A 19,787-nucleotide genomic window follows, 5' to 3' on the forward strand; every position below is an offset into this window, starting at 1 on the left:
TTAAATCGCTGTTCAAAGAACGAGACTCAGTAAAATAGAAAATTCGTTTGTTTGTCTCAGTGTGAAGTTCTTTAATAAAATTCCAAATAATATCACATGTCCAACACCTTCTTAATTCAAAAAAGTTATAAATAATCGCCTTATTCAAAAAGTCTAACTATACGTTAAAAGAATATATAGAGGATAAACAAGTATTCAAAAATAGATGCTCCTGGTCCACGTAATAATTCTTTATACTCTTATCTTGATAATCGAATGTAACATGAATGTAACATGAATGTAACATGAATGTAACATGAATGTAACATGAATGTAACATGAATGTAACATGAATGTAATATTATATTATTTTGGTAAATCTATAATCCACTGTAATTGTATTATATAGAACCATTTGTGGGCTTGTTTTGTGAGCATTAATTTTGTTATTTTGTAGTTATCATGCGTAGGTATGCTACAACATGTTTCGTCATGCTCACTGAATGGCATTGCTTGCGGCAGTGTTGAGTGCCGGGTCCTCTCCTTCCCTCAAATATGTGCGAAGGGAACGATGGCTGGTCCATGCGTCAATTCGTGAGCTGGTGCTGCTAGTGGTGCCAAGTTGACCTGTTATATTAAATACATCATTGTGTTTGTTGGATGCAATTACTAATTGTGACAGTAATCACGACCATCATGTTCACGAAGCATCCTTACACAAACAATGAATTCAAGCTCTAAAGATTAATGCATCCAATATATTATAATTTATATTTATATAGTTTATTCTTTGTTACTTTTTATGAAATGATTTATATTATTTAAACTCGACTCATATATTGGATGGAGTACCTTACAAACTAGTTTGATAAGTATATTACAGCCATTGTAATATACTATAATATTTGAATATAATAAAATATATAAATTTATAAAAGCGTTTAGTTTAAGCCAAATTGAATAAAGTTTATTAGAGATTCACTTCAAAGCTTTGTTTATGAGACGTGCAAAGTACTTGTGACTGCATCATTAATCCGTCTAGATAGAGTATGACAGCTGTGAAAATGCCGAAAAAATTGAGTTTAGAACTAAACTGTATTTTGAGTAATGCACACACACTAACACAAAGTGTCATACAAATCTCTAGTGTAAGACGTGGCTTGTCACGCACACTACTCTTATATTCCTGGCCAGTTTTTATCGGTTGTTTAACAGCAAGGCACTGTCTAGAATCAAGACGTATAAATTATAAAAGATTTTGTAAGTTTATTTAAATTTTGTTCTTGTTTATATTTTCGCCTCGTTTTGTTGCTAAGTATCAATATTAATATTCATAAATGGTCATCTGTGTAGTCCAATGATATTTAAAAGTATAGATAGGTTACGTAGACAACATTCGGTGTTTGAAAATGATATTCACTAACGCACCCATGAATAATGTAAAAATTGCAATAGCACACTACATTACAATTACACGTCAAAGAAGGATAGTAAATGCAATTATCGCAAGCGAAAAAGAGATTACTCTAATTTGCTAATTGCTTCGTGTTTGTAAAGAGAAAATTCAGTTAATTCATCAGATATGATTTTTTACCGTACACCGTGATTTATGCCTAAATTACGATTCATTCATGAGTTCATGTAGTAAAAGCTATAAAGTAGTAAAACTGCATTGAAATTAGGTAGATAATGTGTCATTGATTTTATAAAAAAAATAATTTGATATTGATTATAATATATAGCCACATTGATGATAGTAGATAATTATTTATATATAAAATAATAAAAAAACATACAGACACCAAAACAAAACCGAAAGGTATCTACAGTAAGGGTCCCATTTTTACTAACAACTGCTCCCAAAAAGTTTTAAGATTACAATTATTATTTTTTGTATCTTATATTATTTATGAATGTCTTTTTGTTTAGGGTTTATTACAATAAGGTAATTTATTCATTTATTTATTAAGGCTTACCAACTAGATACATAATTTTACATATACGAATAAGATAAACATTAATAAGTGTTACTATTTACATATCTAAATTAAAGTTATGCACATCGTTACTAAACTAAAAACTAATGCTAAAAACAAATTAGAAAAATAACAATAATGAATTTACTTCTAATACTAATTACATAGTTACTAATCTATATTTAAGCCTTTTAATGACAAGGACTCCTGTTTTTTATAAAAGTTAATATTTGAAAATATATCGATGCTATGATCTAATTTAAATATTTTATTATAGCTTACACATATGAGTTGAATGGGAGAGTTTAATCCATACTTACTTCTATAAAATTTAATAAATAATGGGGAATAAGTACCTATTTGACATGACGGTACACAAATGCCAATATTTTGAAGAATATCTGGACAGTCTATTAGGTTGTTTATGAGTTTGTAAAGAAAAATCAACTGGGCCGCCTTTGTACGCATTTCCAGGGAATCAATTTCAAGATTAATTAGCCTTTTTTGGTAATCATAAATATGATAGGTTTTATTGATATAACTGAGTCTAGACACGAATTTTTTCTGCACTGATTCTATTCGAGCTATGTATTTTTTGTAGTATGGACACCAAATTACTGAGTTATATTCAAGGATAGGTCTCACTAAAGAATTAAACAGTATTTTTAGCGACTCAGTGGATTTAAAGTCTCGAGTATTTCGAAAAATAAATCCAAGCATTTTATGACTTTTTTGTGCATTTTTATCAATGTGGCTATTAAAACTAAGTTCATTGTCTATTATTACGCCTAGATCTTTAATTTCATCAGTATTTTTAATCAAAACGCCATCTATATTATACGTGGTTTTAAACTTTATATGTTTCCTTGATATTTTTAAATGATTGCATTTATTTTTGTTAAGCTGCGTAAGGTTTGTAGAGCACCAAAGTGACACACGATCGATATCATTTTGTAGCTTAGTTTGATCAAGACGGCAATTCACTTTTCGATATATTTTTAGATCATCAGCATATAATTCATAACAAGAATCAATAATATTTTTGGAGATATCGTTAATAAAAAGTGTGAAAAGTAACGGGCCTAAATGAGAGCCTTGGAGGACACCAGAAAGTTGCTGAAATTCATTGGAATGATATCCACTGAGTTTGACAACCAGTGGTCGATGTGATAAGTAAGATTTTAACCACGTTAGAATTTGTTTCGGAATTCTGTATATATTTTTAAGCTTTTTTAGTAATATGCAGTGATCAACTTTGTCAAATGCCTTACTAAAATCAGTATAAATTACGTCAACCTCATTTCCATCGCTTATTTTATCTATAATTGCTCCAGTAAAATTTAACAAATTTGTAAGAGTGGATCGATTTTTTACGAAACCGTGTTGTTTTTCCGTAATTAGATGTTTAGTTTGCCACGAAATGTGTGGACAAATAAGCGACTCAAATATTTTTGCAGACAAGACAGTGATAGGCCTATAATTTTTAATATCACATTTATTGCCCTGTTTAAAAATTGGTACTACTAGACCTCGCTTCCATTCCGTCGGAAAGAATGAATTGTCTAGAGATGCATTGTAAATGGCTGTTAGTGGCAACGAGAGTTCAGCTGCACAACTTTTGTAAAATATAGAGGGTATACCATCAATACCAGCTCCTTTATTTTTATCAAGTAAAATTAATTTACGTTTTACCTCTTCAGTTTTAATTTGTAATTTGTTATAATAGTTTTTGAATCGTAATGGGAGAAGAAGAAAATGATCCATTGAATCTTCTGCAGTTAGCAAGGGATATACTGAAAAACTCCCACGTAAACAAATAGCACTCACTGTCTACATCCGCTACCTACCCTAAAACTTGTTTTAGTAGTTTTTTAGTTCACCTACGTATATACGCAGTTGTTTATTAAAAATTATTACATTCACTGCAACAACGACTTTTTTACATCATTTCCTAAAATATTCTACCTTGATCATCCCGCAACAGACAGCATCAATATTTTGTCATTTCTGTACGTTAATCTATGATCGGCTTGGCAGCGATCGGCGTTGTCATGGCAACATATTTCTTTTGTTAGATAAATAATGAAATCAAATAAAATGTTATAATTCATGATTTCTTGACTGTGGTATGTAATTCTATGATTTTTTTTTTTACTTTCGTAATTATTGCATCTTCCCATAACACAAGACGGCAGTTTAATGTTGTACCAATATCAAATTATAAGCAATTCTGTCAACAACAAACGCGTGTGTACCGTTTTCATATCGAGAGAGTGACTACGACCAAAGGAACCAATTGAATCAATTTAGGGGATTGATTTTCGGCGCGCTAGTGACATATCTACCTCTTTTAATACTATAATATCATTGGTGTAGTCATCATGTTTGCGCTTCATACTTTAACGCGTGGGTCCTCCCTGACACAGTAGGATTTAAATAATTGAACAACTTCTTTAATACTTCTATATTCACTTTAACTTTCTATTCAACACATAAATTATAATTATAAATATTAAATATTAGACTGAAGGCTGACCGTTTTCACTTTACTTCATTTCTATTCTGTTCGATTATGTTCTCATTCGCGTCAATATTCAAACTTTTAATCATTTATTCCTTAACTTTAGCTTGACGGCCAACCATATAACAATGAGTTCTTATATGCGGATACGAACTCCTTGTTACAATGCTATGCGTTCTGATCTTGAATGCGCTGTGATAAGGTTACGGTTACGCCTTGCACGTTAGGCTTATTAATAACCCTTATCGTTATCGAGTTCTGTTTTAAAATCCAAGATGGCAGATCGTACTTGCACCTTGCACTTCAGATAACTATATCATTGGCTTTGATTAATGCAAGTGTTACATATTTTTTTACTTAACCCAGATTCTTTCATTGATTTTTCATCATTATAACAATAATAGTTAACAGTATTACAACACAACGCCTTTACATCAATAAATAATACTGAAAAAATAAATCGTTGTTTTATTGAAGTGAAAAGTTCCTTAGTGGCGTTGAGCACTTTTCTTTGGATTGGTATAAAATGCTAAACAGTCGTCAAAATTATGGATGAAAGTTGATTTTTCTGAGAGATAAACTTCAAATGTCAAATAATTGTAATAGTTCTAAATTGTTAAATTTTTTATGTAATATACATTGTCACTCTTGGGTACGATAGCGCAATTAATGAATATTGTCTTTACCCATATAAATTCCAGTACTTTTATGCTGATAAATAAAGCAATTCGCGCGAAATTATTCCGTTATCATTCCAAAATATTCAAAAATGCACAATGTTAATGTTAAAGTTTTCACTTCTGCCGGCACTCCCGGGGTACAACCCGTTATTTAAGACGCTATATTCCTAGGCCGACATCGATCAGCTGTTTGTTAAATAATGTGATAAACAGCTTCCCGCTCAAAGTTGTTGGTTATCCGTCATAGATTGACAACCGACACCCTTCAAAACTTTGATTTTTGAAGTTTGAAATTATTTTGACATCGACTTTCGATAACTGACAAACCATTGACATTGAAAAGATGTCTGTCTCCATTGACAGTTCCTCATTAAATTAGTTAAAATCATGTTTTTTTGTACGAAATGGCAACATTGCGTACTATAGAGACGTATTAGTTATGGGAGATTTATCTAACGAAGATAAATAAGGAATTTTATCGAACGGTCGATATGCTTGAAATAGTTTTAACTAATATAGATTTATACCTTCGAAAAGCGTTTTATTATGAATAAGGCAGTAAGTAGGTATCACCACAGAACAGTTTAAAAATATTTTTTTAATGAAAACCGGGGAAAAGCAGGACGTTTAGGATCAGCTAAACCATAAAAAAACCTACCAGAATTCTTGAAAAATCCAAAAATTCTGAGCGGTAGTACAATTTCGCCCGTCACCTTGAGACATAAGATGTTAAGTCTCATTTGCCCAGTAATTTCACTAGCTACGGCGCCCTTCAGACCGAAACACAGTAATGTTTACACATTACTGCTTCACGGCAGAAATAGGCGCCGTTGTGATACCCATAATCTAGCCGGCTTCCTGTGCAAAGGAGCCTCCCACTTGTAGTAGTTATTTTACCTGTTCTGTGGGTATCACCACCAGGTATCTTAAAGAAAAAGATATTATTTGCAATGAACTAAAGATAGAGTTGACGCTAGCCTTGCAATTGGCAGTGTATTGCTTGGCTCATATTTTTAGGTCAGCTAGTCTGCATAGTTCAAGTATTTGGCTTTGCTTAGATAAGTAGTTTGCTGTGAAACTAAGTTACAAAAGGTCATGAGCATAAGTGACTCGGCTTACGGGTTGTTATCACTTAGAATTGTGAATTTATAAGATGCTGCGATTTCTAATTAGATGACAAAATATGGCATTGCACAAATAAAATTTGAAAACAAAATTTTAAATTAACCGGGACTTGAACCCGCTACGTGTGAGCGCTTTTCCAACTGATCTAAACGTTCGAGTGACGTATCGTTGATAAATCTTGTATGCTTTGTTCAACTCTCAGGTTGTGGCATCATTGTGTAATTAATCCCATCAGTTAGGTTTTTACTTTAAAAAATAACAAATTGTTTATAATATAGAATTTCAAAAATAAATCCTGTCCTGTCACTTACGGGAATTTAAAAATAATTGATGGACGTAAATATAAACGTAAGTAAATACGTAACGTAACGTAATAATAATAAAAATTGGCCCCCTCGTTTGGTTTCTGGAGCACCAAAAGAGCGGCAAAAAAACAAACGTAATGTATGTACATAGACTAATAAACATAATAATACAATTTATTGTGTCATACAGTCCATCAGGATCAGGAAAGACGCATATATGGGGCAAGTGCTCAGGCACGAGAGGTATGAATTCTTACAAATCATGATGGGAAAAGTTGCCGGAAGAAGAGGCGTAGGTCGCAGAAAAGTCATGGCGGGCGATCGCGAGTGCAGCAGAACTATTTCACCTCGCGAAGAACAAAGTTGAATTTATAAAGCTGACTGCCAACCTTCGCTAGTCGGAGAGGCACGCGAAGAAGAAGAAGTGTGTCACAGTCGGATAAGAAGACTTGATATAGTATTTTTCCAACTAAGAAACGAACTATATAACGCTTATGAGAATTCATATGGCAAAACAAAAATTCAATTTAGTTTGATATAGATGAGCGCGGCTCTGAGCAATCGAGCGCAGTGTTGAGGGAAATTTTATAATTTTTGTTTGTTTGAAAATTATTTCTTTAAAAAATGCTGCTTTATGATGTATATTTTAGTCTAAAAAATAAACGCAATGTCACTGCTTAATGGACTACCTTAGAGTAAGAGTAAGCGTTAGGTGTTCTGCAGGGTTCATTAGAGTGCATTACTCTCAAAGATAGTGCGTTAATTCGAGACGAATAATCTGCACTTAAACAGTTCATTACATCAAACACAGCGGAGGTACAAACCAACGTACTTATAAATTACTAGAGATTGGAACTTATGGACACTACGGTCTTCTTAGGTAAAAAGTTTCAGTGGGGTCCACATATTGCCCAACTAGCAGATAGACTAAGCTGTGCGGCATACGCCGTTAGAAAGATTAGAGAGTATATGAATGTTGCGATCGCTAGATTAGTTATGCTGCTGACATTTATATAGTGTTTGCTCTGAAAAACAGAGCTGTTCGAACTACATACATGGGGCACACTAAAAGTTTTGCACTTCTAGCTAATCGGAAGTATTTGAATTTCGAATATTATAATTTTTGAAACGTTGCAAACTTCTTAGTAATAAAAAAAACCATAGACGGGAAATCATTTGTCAAATGTTTTTATCACACATCAAAGTTCTACGTACGCAACTAAAATGGAATTAAGACGAAAAGATTTTAGAGCGATGATTTTTTATGATTTTAAAAGTTCTCTCTCTCCGCAACACTGTGCCGCTCGTCTTTGTGACGCACCTTGCTTGAGCATCGCATGAAAAAATGTTTAAAATGTAAAGGAGAGTATTTTGAAAAGCAATACACATTACATTTTTATTATAACATGTTGTTTTTTTTAAGTTACGCAAAACTTTTAGTGTGACCTACGTATCAGCTTGGTTATAGACAGTCTCTCAAAGAAAAACTTAAAGAAATAAATATTATGATTGTTCATTGTCAGTACATTCATGAAAATTTAATATACGTTCACAAAAATCGTCACCTTTTTGCTCTTAATAGTGATTTTCATTATTATAACCCTAGAAATTAGGGATTACTTGTAACTAATTCTAGTAGGCTTCATAAGATACATAATAGCTTTAAGGGTATACACTTTTATAATAAAGTCCCAGCCATTGTTCAGGCATTATCTAAAAATAAATGTAAATGTTTTAAAAAATAGCTTTGTCGTAAATCCTACTACTCTACAGCTGAATAGCTAAGTGATCCGACAGTCTGAGACCAGATTATTGTTATTTTAGCAATAACAATGACAGTACAATATTGCATATTTCATTAAAAGAAGCGCAAAAAAAAGAATGCTGGGAGAGTTTATGCACCGCGGCTTCTTCGCTGCGGTAGTAGTATTTAGTTTATTAGCTACGACATCGAAAATATTTGTAAAGGAATCAATTTTGAGACAATAAATGCCTTTTATGTCTTCTAGCGTGGTAGACTTGCATTGTACTATGGTAAACTTTATTAGAAAAGTTGTCACTTAATTTATCTCAAAACTAACTTTAGGAATTATACAAAAGTAGTGATTTTCTTGAATCTTTATTGCGCCAAGATTTATCTTTAACAAATCCATACGTGTTTTGCCTTTACACGAAGCATCCTCAGGAGATATTGACTCGCCGAATTCTGGCACGAGGCTCGTGTAGAGGCGAAACAAATATTAGTAATGTATATAGAGTAAAGTAGATTGTAACTTAACGTAAACTAGTAGTAGTAGTAACTTAACGTAACTTAGATTGAGACAATGCGCGGTAAACAACGACATAACACAGTGATTTTTCTAAATATTATTTAAAACAATCCAATTCTACTTTTCTAACAAACGTTCTTTTTATTATTCGTTTAAGAGTTCTTTAATTTCTTTATTTTTTTGTACTTTTATGAAATATTTGACAGTTAAAACGCTTTTAACCAACTCAATTCATATATTGGATGCAGCACCATACAAACTAATTACTTGTGTATATTAAAGGCATTGTAAAATACTATATTTGATTAAGAGTGGTCGTTGAGAGTTTCTTGTATGTTCTTCTCACGAGCTCTACTTTTTCCAAATATTTGGTAGATTCTAAATTAAGAAATATTTAAAGTAACGATTCAAAAGCGTTTAGTTTAAGCCTAACTGAGTAAAGTTTATGTGACTTTTACTATAAAAGCTAATAGTTGTGTTGGATTTCCGCCCTTGTTGGTCATATAATAATAATTAATATCTCAAAATGATAAGCAAGTTACACTTCCTAAGCTCACTTCTTCAAAGCGGGCTTTGTCGTGTAATTCACAATCTAATTTGAACTTTCCCCCTTTGAGATACCTATCAATTTACATTTCTTATGAGTACATTAATAATAAAACCGGCATTGAAAACACCTTTTTCAATGCTCGGACACGTGTGACATATTTTAGTAACGAATAATAAGAATTTGAAGATTTATTTTAGTCTGCTGAAGATTAACAAGACTCGACATGCAGCTAAAGCAAATATTGGTATAAAGCTATGCATATTATTTTCTTTTGAATACCAAGTATATGCATCTTTCAATGTTATGAGACTACAGCATACTATGCTTATTACACAGGTCATGCCAACACCTCTTGTGATAGCATCAAGAAAATCAACACAAAATTTTATTTCTTGATTAAGCTATGCAAAGTTTTGAAATCGGACTGAAAAGCTTAGCATGTTTATTTTTGAACCCCCACAGGCTGTCACCGGAGTTTTTGGTGGGGAGGTGTGGCGGTCCTCCACAGTGCGGTTTTCAAGGAGCTTTCTTCCACGTACTTCGAAGCTGTAGAATGAACTTCCATGTGCGGTGGTTCCGGGATGATACGACATGGGTACCTTCCAATAAAGCGCGTACACCTTTCTAAAAGGCCGGCAACGCTCCTGTGATTTTCAACGCTCTGGTGTTGCAATAGAAGTGGGCGGCAGTGATCACTTAACAAAAAGAAGTGTGTGTGTACGCATAATGTACGCAAGCAACAAGTTATACTTCTTTCTCGTATTAAATCAAAAATCCTTGAATAATTTTATTCTTTGTGTTAATACAACCAATGAAAATATTTTAATCTTGCATAATTTAATTAATTTATCTGAACGTCTGGAGTGTGATATAAATTGTCTAGTTGACCAACTGACCTCAGTGTGTAAAAAAAATCCCTCTTATAATTTTTCTCTAATGCGCCATCAGTCTATTTTTAACCGACTTCAAAAAAGGAGGAGGTTCTCAATTCGTCGGTATTTTTTGTTTGTTACCTCAAAACTTTTGACTGGGTAAACCGTTTTTGATAATTCTAGCAAATTTGATGATAAATTTACGAATAACTCAATATCGATTATTGTAATTTTCGGAGTCAGTGTTATCCAAGATAGGTTTGAAACTACATACATACATACATACAGGCGAGAGGCGAGAGCGGGTCGCGGCGGAAGGACACCGATTCCAAAAATAACAATAATCGTAACTAGAATTAGATTAATTAATTAGAATGTATAAAAATACGCCATTATTTTTATACTTTTTAGTGCATATTATATCTATTGTTTTGGAATAGTGTTTTTGAAGTCGATTGTTTTTTGTTAATTTTTTTTATGTATGTTATTGTACGATATTATAATATATTATATTTTAACTAAATTATGGGAAAAAAATAAGCCCGCTGAGTTTCTTCTCAGGTCTGAGGCATACTCTTTCGAATGAGTTTTTTGACGTTCACTGATTTTAAATCCTATTTTGAATAATAATATTTAAATTTGATTTTATTAGGAAATGCGCCGCAAAGAGGGAAGTGTATAAGTTCTGGCTCGCTCTTCTAATTACATTCAGTTGTTTAGAAGCCAATTTGTTTCCGTCATTATTTTTACAAATATTTGTTTGTTTCAAAAAAGTAAAACAACAATTCATCAGATATAAAATCATTTTTTTAGCAATCTAATAACGGCCGTTCCCAATTTTCAGTCTATCTCTTACTTGAGATAAAAATTGTAACTATCGTTGACTTTTCTCTCCCAATAAACTTATCGACGGTAACTCACCATATCCGTACACGCTGTCTGTCAATGGGACGACGTATAGCTTACCAGCGATAGAAATTTATATGGAAATTGTAATTCACGCATCCCAATATAAGGCGATAAAACTGACTGATCAAGTAAGGACAGGTTCAGATTATTGACAGCTGATTACTAACAGTAGAAGGTAGTAATTTATCTCTATCTGTAGATAGTATATTGGGAACGGCCGTAAATCTTCATTTTAACGCAAACAAGTAGTAGTGCTACTGAACAACTAGATTATTTGACGTTAACAGGCCCATCCTATTGAAACGAACGTAAAATAACAATTGATGTACGGTCAGCATCTAAATTGCTGAATGCTTAAGTACTTTATGATAGTGGGCACAATAAGAAATACAGTAATTTATCACACATCTTTGCTGTTGAACGAATTTTACATAATAGGTTAAGGTTTAAAAGTTTCTTTGTATTCTATATGAAAATACTAGATTTTTTTTTGTAAAAATTTAATTTCATTCAATTACAGAGTAAATATGCCGTTTAATTCGACGACTTTTTGCAGCAAACTTGTAGGTAATGACATATTGCCATTGTTGTAGAAAATTTTGGGACTTTTAAGAAAAACAACCGGATAAGTAGTTTTTGCTGACTTTTCTTTATTTCAAACTGTATTGCCTAAAGAATTCTGAAGAGGCCGAAAAGGATAGAAATCTAGAAATCTGAAGGGACTGTAAGGGACATATGGCGCGTGAATTAACAACTCCAAGCCAAATTGTCTTAATTTTAGCTGAGTGGTCAAAATTGTGTATTTTATTGAAAGACCATATTACTTGAAAAAAAAAATAACAAATAATTTAAGTTTAACCTTTATCGTATAGTAACCAGTGGCCTAATACAATTTATATAAATATATTTAGTTTAATATCTAGCAATTTGCCTAATCACTGGGCATTTAGCTAGAGGTTATACAGTTCTAATTAGTCTTGGAATGGTATTAGTCCAGTGACCAATCCATTTTTTTAATGCCAATATGTTTTACAATATTGAGGTCTTGAGGGGCTTTTCTCTTTAATCTGTTGAAAGAAGTTCTACTCATCAGATTGCAGGCGAGTGCGTTTCGGTGGGCTTTAATACGTTTTACGTAAGACTTGAGTTTATTAAGTATCTCCTGTTTGACCATTGGTACTTTCAGGTCGCGGTGAAGTTGGATGTTGGTGATATACCAAGGTGAATTTGTTATGATCCGAAGCATTTTAGACTGAAAGTGTTAGAGGATTTCCAGGTTTGAATTTGATGCAGTTCCCATAGCTCAACTTCATTTGTTTTATATTTGGCCTCATTTTTTATGGAGAAGGAGGACAAACGAGTGTACGAGATCACCTGGTGTTAAGTGATCACCGCCGCCCACATTCTCTTGCAACACCAGAGGAATCACCGGAGCGCTGCTGTTCATTATAACCTCTATCATTGGTATTTATAATAGAGTATCTAAACGATCGTCAGTCTTTACAAAAGTAATACAGTTATCTGAAAATTAGCGATACCATTGATAAAAAACACTAAAAAAACTATCAAAAAGAGACTAAACGACAATTCATTGATTGCTTTATAAAATGAAAAGATAAAAAGCCACAGTTCTCTAAATAAATGTATATAAATAAGAGTTCAAAAACAATTTAAATGCTTTGAACCAGTTTGAAACTCGTGGACTCTATCATATAAATATATTACGGTATTTAATGGAAATCCCATAAAATTAATTTTTAAGAGGTACCAATATGATTGTTAGGTGAGATGGACTAAGATAAGAATATGCGATACATAATACTTGACGACCCCTATAGCCCAGTGGTTAGTGACCCTGCCTACTGAGCTAGAGGTCCCGAGTTCAAATCCCGGTAGGTGTAATCCTTTATATGATGAATATGAATGTTTTTTTCCGAGTCATGGATGTTTATATATATTTATGTATGTTTAAGTTAGTTCATTGTATTAAATATATCGTTGTCTTGTACCCATAGTACTGGTTAGGCCTAGTTTGGGGCAAGATAATTTGTGTAAGAGTGTGTCAATATTATTATTATTATATGTTTATTCATTATTATAATTGCACGAAAGTCTCAATAACTTCACATATAAGCAAGGTAAGAAGAATATAAGCTCTATACAAATGTAATGTAAGGCAATGTAAAAATTAAATTAAATACGAGTTAATCCTTTAAAAAGTATTCAATTAAAAAAATATACTCTGTTTACTTAAAATGATAGAAATTCGTATATTAAATATGATGACTATTTTTTTATTATGAGTTGAAAATAAATACATATCATTTATAACCATGTGTCAACATAATCTCATTTATTTTTGTCTGTTTAGTATAACTGAATACATAGTCTGTAAGCAAAGTCACAAGAAATACTTAGTTGATGTCAATGACAGTGAATAAAAACCCTCGGTACAATCAACATAGTTAATATTATAAAGTTAAAAGCGTATAAAAAGGTACTTACAAACACTTATAAAAATAAATACGGTGACACACTCTCAATTACGGCTCGTAAAGGATAATAAACACACAATAAGCGACCTTACGACACGAGATCCCGAGGACAACTGAAATTCTAGCGTTTTGCTCTGGAGCACTGTACAGTTGCATACACATGTGCAAAGATATTATATTAATTACATTTACATTGTTTTTACTTACTCTATTTTACCTACAAATATTTATTGATAATAAGTAAAACTTGCTTATAAATGAATTTTTTAATATAATTGATAAAATAAATGAAAATTTTATTATTTTCAGGCATTTTAAACAAAAAACAGAGTATTTAGCGAAGTATGAACGTATTGTATTCAATTTCAATCTTATCTGTCGTAAAATATGAACCCTTACTTTTTAACCGACTTCGAAAAGGACAAGGTTATCAATTGGATCGGTATTTTTTTATGCATGTACACCGATTACTCTGAGATTTATGATCCGATTTACGTAATTCTTCTTTTTTTTGATGCGAAATAGATGCCATTTGGTCCCATAATTTTACATAGTTTGGCCCAACAGTTTTCATTTCATGAACATTTGTATGAAAATTTTCGTCTACCTGGATGACATAATTGTTTTCTATGAACGGCTTTTTTTGAGTTTTCATTCAAGTTGATTATATATTATTATTAACTGACACTAAAAAGTAAAAATAAAAAAAAACTACTTTTAAAAAAACCGACTACAAAAACTGAAAAGTAAAAACATATTGATAGCTTTGAAGTCGGTGCCAAGCCAAATGTAATAAAGGTACCTACACTCGCCACGCGTGGCTTTGAGCGGGATAGATTCGTCTACAATAAAACAACCCAAGCGGACAGACACGCAAGGCCAGACAACCTAAATAAATACAGTAAGTAAGCTGTTTATAATATTAAGTTTTATTTTGTTTAGGGCTCGGCACTGACTTAAAAACCTATCAATAGGTAGCACATACAAATAATAGTATTTTATTAATATTAAAGGTAAAGGTTTGCATAAGAGGTGTATTAAATTAAATTTTAAGTTATTTTATAGATAATTTTTAGTTTTTGAAGTCGGTTTTTTTAAACGTAGTTTTTTTAAAAAAAATACTATTAATATACATATTTCTTCTTTTGTGTCCCGAGTTATAGCAGCAACTCCGTAAGTAAGAGCCGTGTATTAGTTTGTTAATTCTCCCTATATTCGAAATCTATTGAAATTCGATTTATAGTACTTTATTGATAAGATGAGGTGAAAGTGATCATCTCCCATCAAGTGACCGTTTGATTGCTCGTTAATGACCGGAATAAAATAATGGGTTGCACTCCGGGAGACATTAACTTTAACATTAACGTTGTGAATTTTGAATATTTTGGAATTCCTTTATTTATAAGTATGAGAGGACTAGCATTTGGTGGTTTTAGTGGTTAAATACAAGTTCACATATTCATGTATTGCGTTATTGTACACAAAAATGACAGTTTATATTATATAAAAAATTTAACACTTCAGAACTATTACAATTATTTTACATTAAAAAGTTTATTTAAAAAAATCAACTTTCATCCATAATTTTAACGACTGTCTTACGAATTTTCGATCAGGACACTGACGCGTGATTAACATTCTATACCCATCCAAGGAAAAGTGCCGCTAAAGAAATCTTCACTTCAAAAGTTAAGAATTATATTTTGGTTGTAAGTGTACCGACCTTTATAAACGCTTGTTAAAACATTGTGACAACAAGCTATTTGTTATTATGTTAAAGTTTATCTGTTGAAGTAAATAAGTAACTAATAACCGTATTCACATCATTCATGTTATATATAGAAATTAGCTTAATCAGTGTGTAGAAGTAATTAATATTCGATAAGTATGTTGAATGTAAAAATATTGTGTTAAACGGAACTATAGTTTTATTCACATCCTATAAATGTTGATTATTGTTTAGCTTTTTACGAGATAATTGTTTTATTCTTTAATAATTTAGACTGATTTTGCTTATTTTTTCTAAGACTATTGATGATGAGAGTTATTTTTGTTCAAAGTCAAATAAATAAATCAATTGATAAATCTCAGCTTTAAAGCAATATTGTTAGTTTTTTTTTACTTAAATTTAAATAAAGACTAAATAAAATATAGTTTTGATTACTTTCATGTAGACTGTCATAAAAAGCTACTTATTCATTGAATTCTTATCTTTAAAGTGGTATATAATTACGGGTCTTTTCCACCCCAGTGTGACTGTTTATGTTCAAGAATAAGGTGCGAGTAAGAGTAAGGAGATACTCAGATGTAGTAATTCAAATTTTATACTGTTGATGATTATTAAGGTGATAATGCGTCGATGGAACCCTATTTTCTTAGGTAGATAAAAATAGGAAACGGTGAATGGAATCAAAAACGTAAAAAGCCTAGAACCGTCTGCGAAAATTACAACGTCGAATTTTCCCAATCCCATCCCGATATATCCACTAGTTTTGCGGTGATGGTGCGCGACAGGAAAGAAATACATCTAGATAGAACCTCTTGCTGCTACACAACCGATGAAAATAGGCCAGGTTTATTTCCTTAGTGTGCGTGACACTACACGTCTTACACTCACGATTTGTATGTCACTTTGTTAGTGTGCGTGCATTGCTCAAAACAGGTTAACTGTCAACCTTAATGATTTTCAACGTTTTCACAATGATATCAGAAACATGTATATGAAAGTGAATCGAAAATATGAGAAAGGAGGGTTAAAATAATTATTTAAGTAGCTGTTTTTGGCCAACGCATCACCTACGAGGAAATGCTGCCAATACTCTTGGTACATTTCTCCGTAGTGGTCGGTTTAATTCGATGTTATCATATTAAGTATTGTAAAGAACCATTCTTTCGTTTTAAATAAATAATAGAATTTGTACAGGATAATAGATAAACTACCTTAGATTAAGGATTGGTCGCCGCTGCGCTCCAACTAGATACCGCACTACCTAAGAACAATAGCTTCTTATTACGGCAACTATTAGGTGCTTATGTGCGTGGCATCTAGACACACAATGGCATCTTTCAAATTTTGGAACAATTATACGCATCGTGTTTTTTACATTCAAATTAATAAAATACTAAATACAGATATAGATAATATATGATCGCAGTGTCTTTCTTATTTTTAGTATTATTTTTACAAAGTTTTAATATGCATCGCGGCGTTTAAGTTAAGACATAACAGTAGCAGGCCAAAAACTAGAAAGAGTGCGTAAATACAAATATTTAGGTACGTGGTTAAATGAGAACTGAAATAGTGACCAGGAAATTAAGACCAGAATTGACGTGACTCAAAGCACTCAAATTTAGTAAAATGAGCTTTGCAACGGCGGTCTTAAGATTTCCTTGCGCACTCGTTTATTGCGCTGTTACATCTGGCCCATACTTAAAGTGGACTATTAAAGAAGACCTCAGGAAACGTTTTAGAAGCTTTTGAAATGTGGGCATATAGACGTATGTTGGCCATTAGTTCGACTCACAAGTTCACGAATGTGGAAGTTCTGCGGCGCGTCAATGAAAAACGCAAACTCATGGAAACCATCAAGATGAGGAAAGTCGCATATTTGGAGTACGTGCTTAGGCACGAGAGGTACGAACTCCTACAAGTCATCATGATGGGAAAATGAGCCGGAAGAAGAAGAGTAGGTCTCAGAAAAAAGTCTTAGCTGCGCAACATTCAAGAGTGGATAGTAATCATGAGTGCGGCAGCACTATTTCGCCTCGCGAAGATCAAAAAATTAAAATTACAAAGCTGTAAACCTTAGCTAGTTGGAGAGGCACGCGAAGAAGAGTAGCAAAGCTTAAGAGAACATGTTGCACGTCAACGTCACATATTGTCCGAGAATTGCTCGACTAGTACGCCCACTTGGTCATTGTATTAGTTGTCGCACTTTGTGACTACGCCTGCGGTATCTAGTTGAAGCGCAGCGGAGGCCAATCTTTAATCTAAGTAAAATACATAGTGGCAATACTATAATATTACCATAAGAACTTAATAATTATGTACCAAGTTCAGCAGCATACGTTTAAATAGTACTACTGATTGTGGCTAAGTTCTCTAACCTTTTTGCTCTTAATAGTGATTTTCATTATTATAACACTAGAAATAAAGGATTGTTTGTAACTAATTCTAGTAGGCTTCATAACATACATAATAGCTTTAAGGGTAAGTGTAGACACTTTTATAATAAAATCCCAGCAACTGTTCAAGAATTATCTGTAAATAAATTTAAATGTTTCATTAAAAAATGGCTCTGTCGTAAATCCTACGACTCCACAGCTTAATATCTAAGTGATCCGACAGCCTGGGACTGGATTATGATTATTTTATACTAATAGCAATGATAGGACAATATTGTATATTTTATTAAAAAGAGCGCAAAAAAAGATTGCCGGGAGAGTTTCTTGCGCCGCTTGTTCTCTCTCAGAGCGCCATTTTTTTCCGAAACGGTAGTAATATCTAGTATATTAGAAGTGACATCAAAAAGAATTCTAAACGAATACATTTTGAGAAAATAAATGTATTTATGCCTTTTATTACTACTTAGTAATAGAACTTAGCCACAAGCTAAGTGCAACTAATACCGAAACTATATTATCCATGCCATGCTTAAGTTACAAGTAGTTTGCAACTGCCTAGTTCAACACAATTTTAGGAGCTTAAATGAAGTTCGCAGTACAGTAGAATCTAGTTCTATATTAATGGCGAATAATATGAAGTAAATTAAAGTTATAGCGTTTTTATTGACGCCTAAACTACTTTCCCAGTAGGAGGCTCCTTTGCACAGAATGCCGCCTAGATTATGAGTACCACAACGGCGTCTATTTCTGACGTGAAGCAGCAATAGGTATGCATTACTGTGTTTCGATGAAGGGCGCCGTACCTGATTAAAATACTGGGCAAATGAGATTTAACATCTTATGTCTTAAGGTGACGAGTGCAGTTGTATTGCCGCTCAGAATTTTTTATTTTTTCAAGAATTCTTAGCGGCACTGCATTGTAATGGGCAGCGCGTATCACTTACTATCAGCTGAACGTATTGCTCGGCTCGTACGTTATTATCGTTAAAAAAACTAAACCAATTTCAGTGTCAGGATGCACCCAGTAATCATGTATCCGGAATTCGAAAGAGGTATGAAGAGTGTAGATGAAAAAGAAAAGAAATTCTACGTCTCTTTTGATTTTTTATGATAACCGTAAACGCAGTAATCAATCAATTACATTTATGATGACGCTGATCAAAGTTATTTTATAATCACTTGATAATAAAAAGAAGCTAGAAAAGCAAGAAAGAACTATGAATCTTCAAAACGGAGCCTGAAATGTGACTACAAAAGCCTCGAAACATTTGAACGATGGAATAAATTACGGTGATCAAAATCTTACCCGAGATCTTATTTATAAATATTAAAGGGTATTAAAAATTTGCCTGAAGTAATGATCCATTCATATTAATCTTCGTGTTTTGTTTTCGATCTCATAAAGTAATTTGAAAAACAAAATTTTATGAACGATGCGGGACTCGAACCCACGATCTCCGGCGTTCCGTGCCGGTGCTCTAACCAACTGACCTAACCGTTCATCATCGGAGTCGTTTGCATATTAAGAAATTGACTTGAGATGTCGCTCTTGAACAAATATTGGGGATTGAGCAGGTTATCAACTGTAAAGTAGATCCTGTAGATGAAGCCACCACCTGCGAGTTGAACAAAGCATACAGGGTTTTATAACGATACGTCACTCGAACAACCGTTCAGTTGGCTAGAGCACCGGCACGGATCGCCGGAGGTTGTGGGTTCGAGTCCCGCATCGTTCATAAAATTTTGTTTTTCAAATTTTATTTGTATCTCATAGAGTAGTTGGAGTTAGAAGGTTTTAATGAATTTCCACATAAGTTAGAAAATAAATGAATATTTCAGAGTGCAGTTAATTAAAAAAAGTTTTACTAAAAGCTTTTTACCTAATAGAAAAGTTTTATAGCTCTTTTTATAGCAGTTATACTCAGTTTAAAAGAAAGTGAAAATTTGGGAGGCTTTAATTAAACACCGTTAAGCGAAGAT

The 19,787-nt window shown here is 32.7% G+C and overlaps 1 protein-coding gene and 1 long non-coding RNA gene across 3 annotated transcripts in view; both read right to left on the reverse strand.

The window, feature by feature from the left end:
- LOC126964817 (tolloid-like protein 1) overlaps positions 1-13,790 on the reverse strand; it is a 141,359-nt gene extending 127,569 nt beyond the window's left edge. For both annotated transcript variants that reach the window (XM_050808089.1, XM_050808090.1), the window contains exon 1: positions 13,693-13,790. The gene's annotated coding sequence lies outside the window, so the exon portion shown is untranslated. The remainder of the gene's footprint in view (positions 1-13,692) is intronic.
- The window catches only part of LOC126964850 (uncharacterized), a 194,781-nt gene that overhangs the window by 138,230 nt on the left and 36,764 nt on the right, over positions 1-19,787 (reverse strand). The window lies entirely within an intron of this gene.

Source organism: Leptidea sinapis, chromosome 6 (genome assembly GCF_905404315.1).
Source record: "Leptidea sinapis chromosome 6, ilLepSina1.1, whole genome shotgun sequence".
Taxonomy (NCBI): Eukaryota; Metazoa; Arthropoda; class Insecta; order Lepidoptera; family Pieridae; genus Leptidea; species Leptidea sinapis.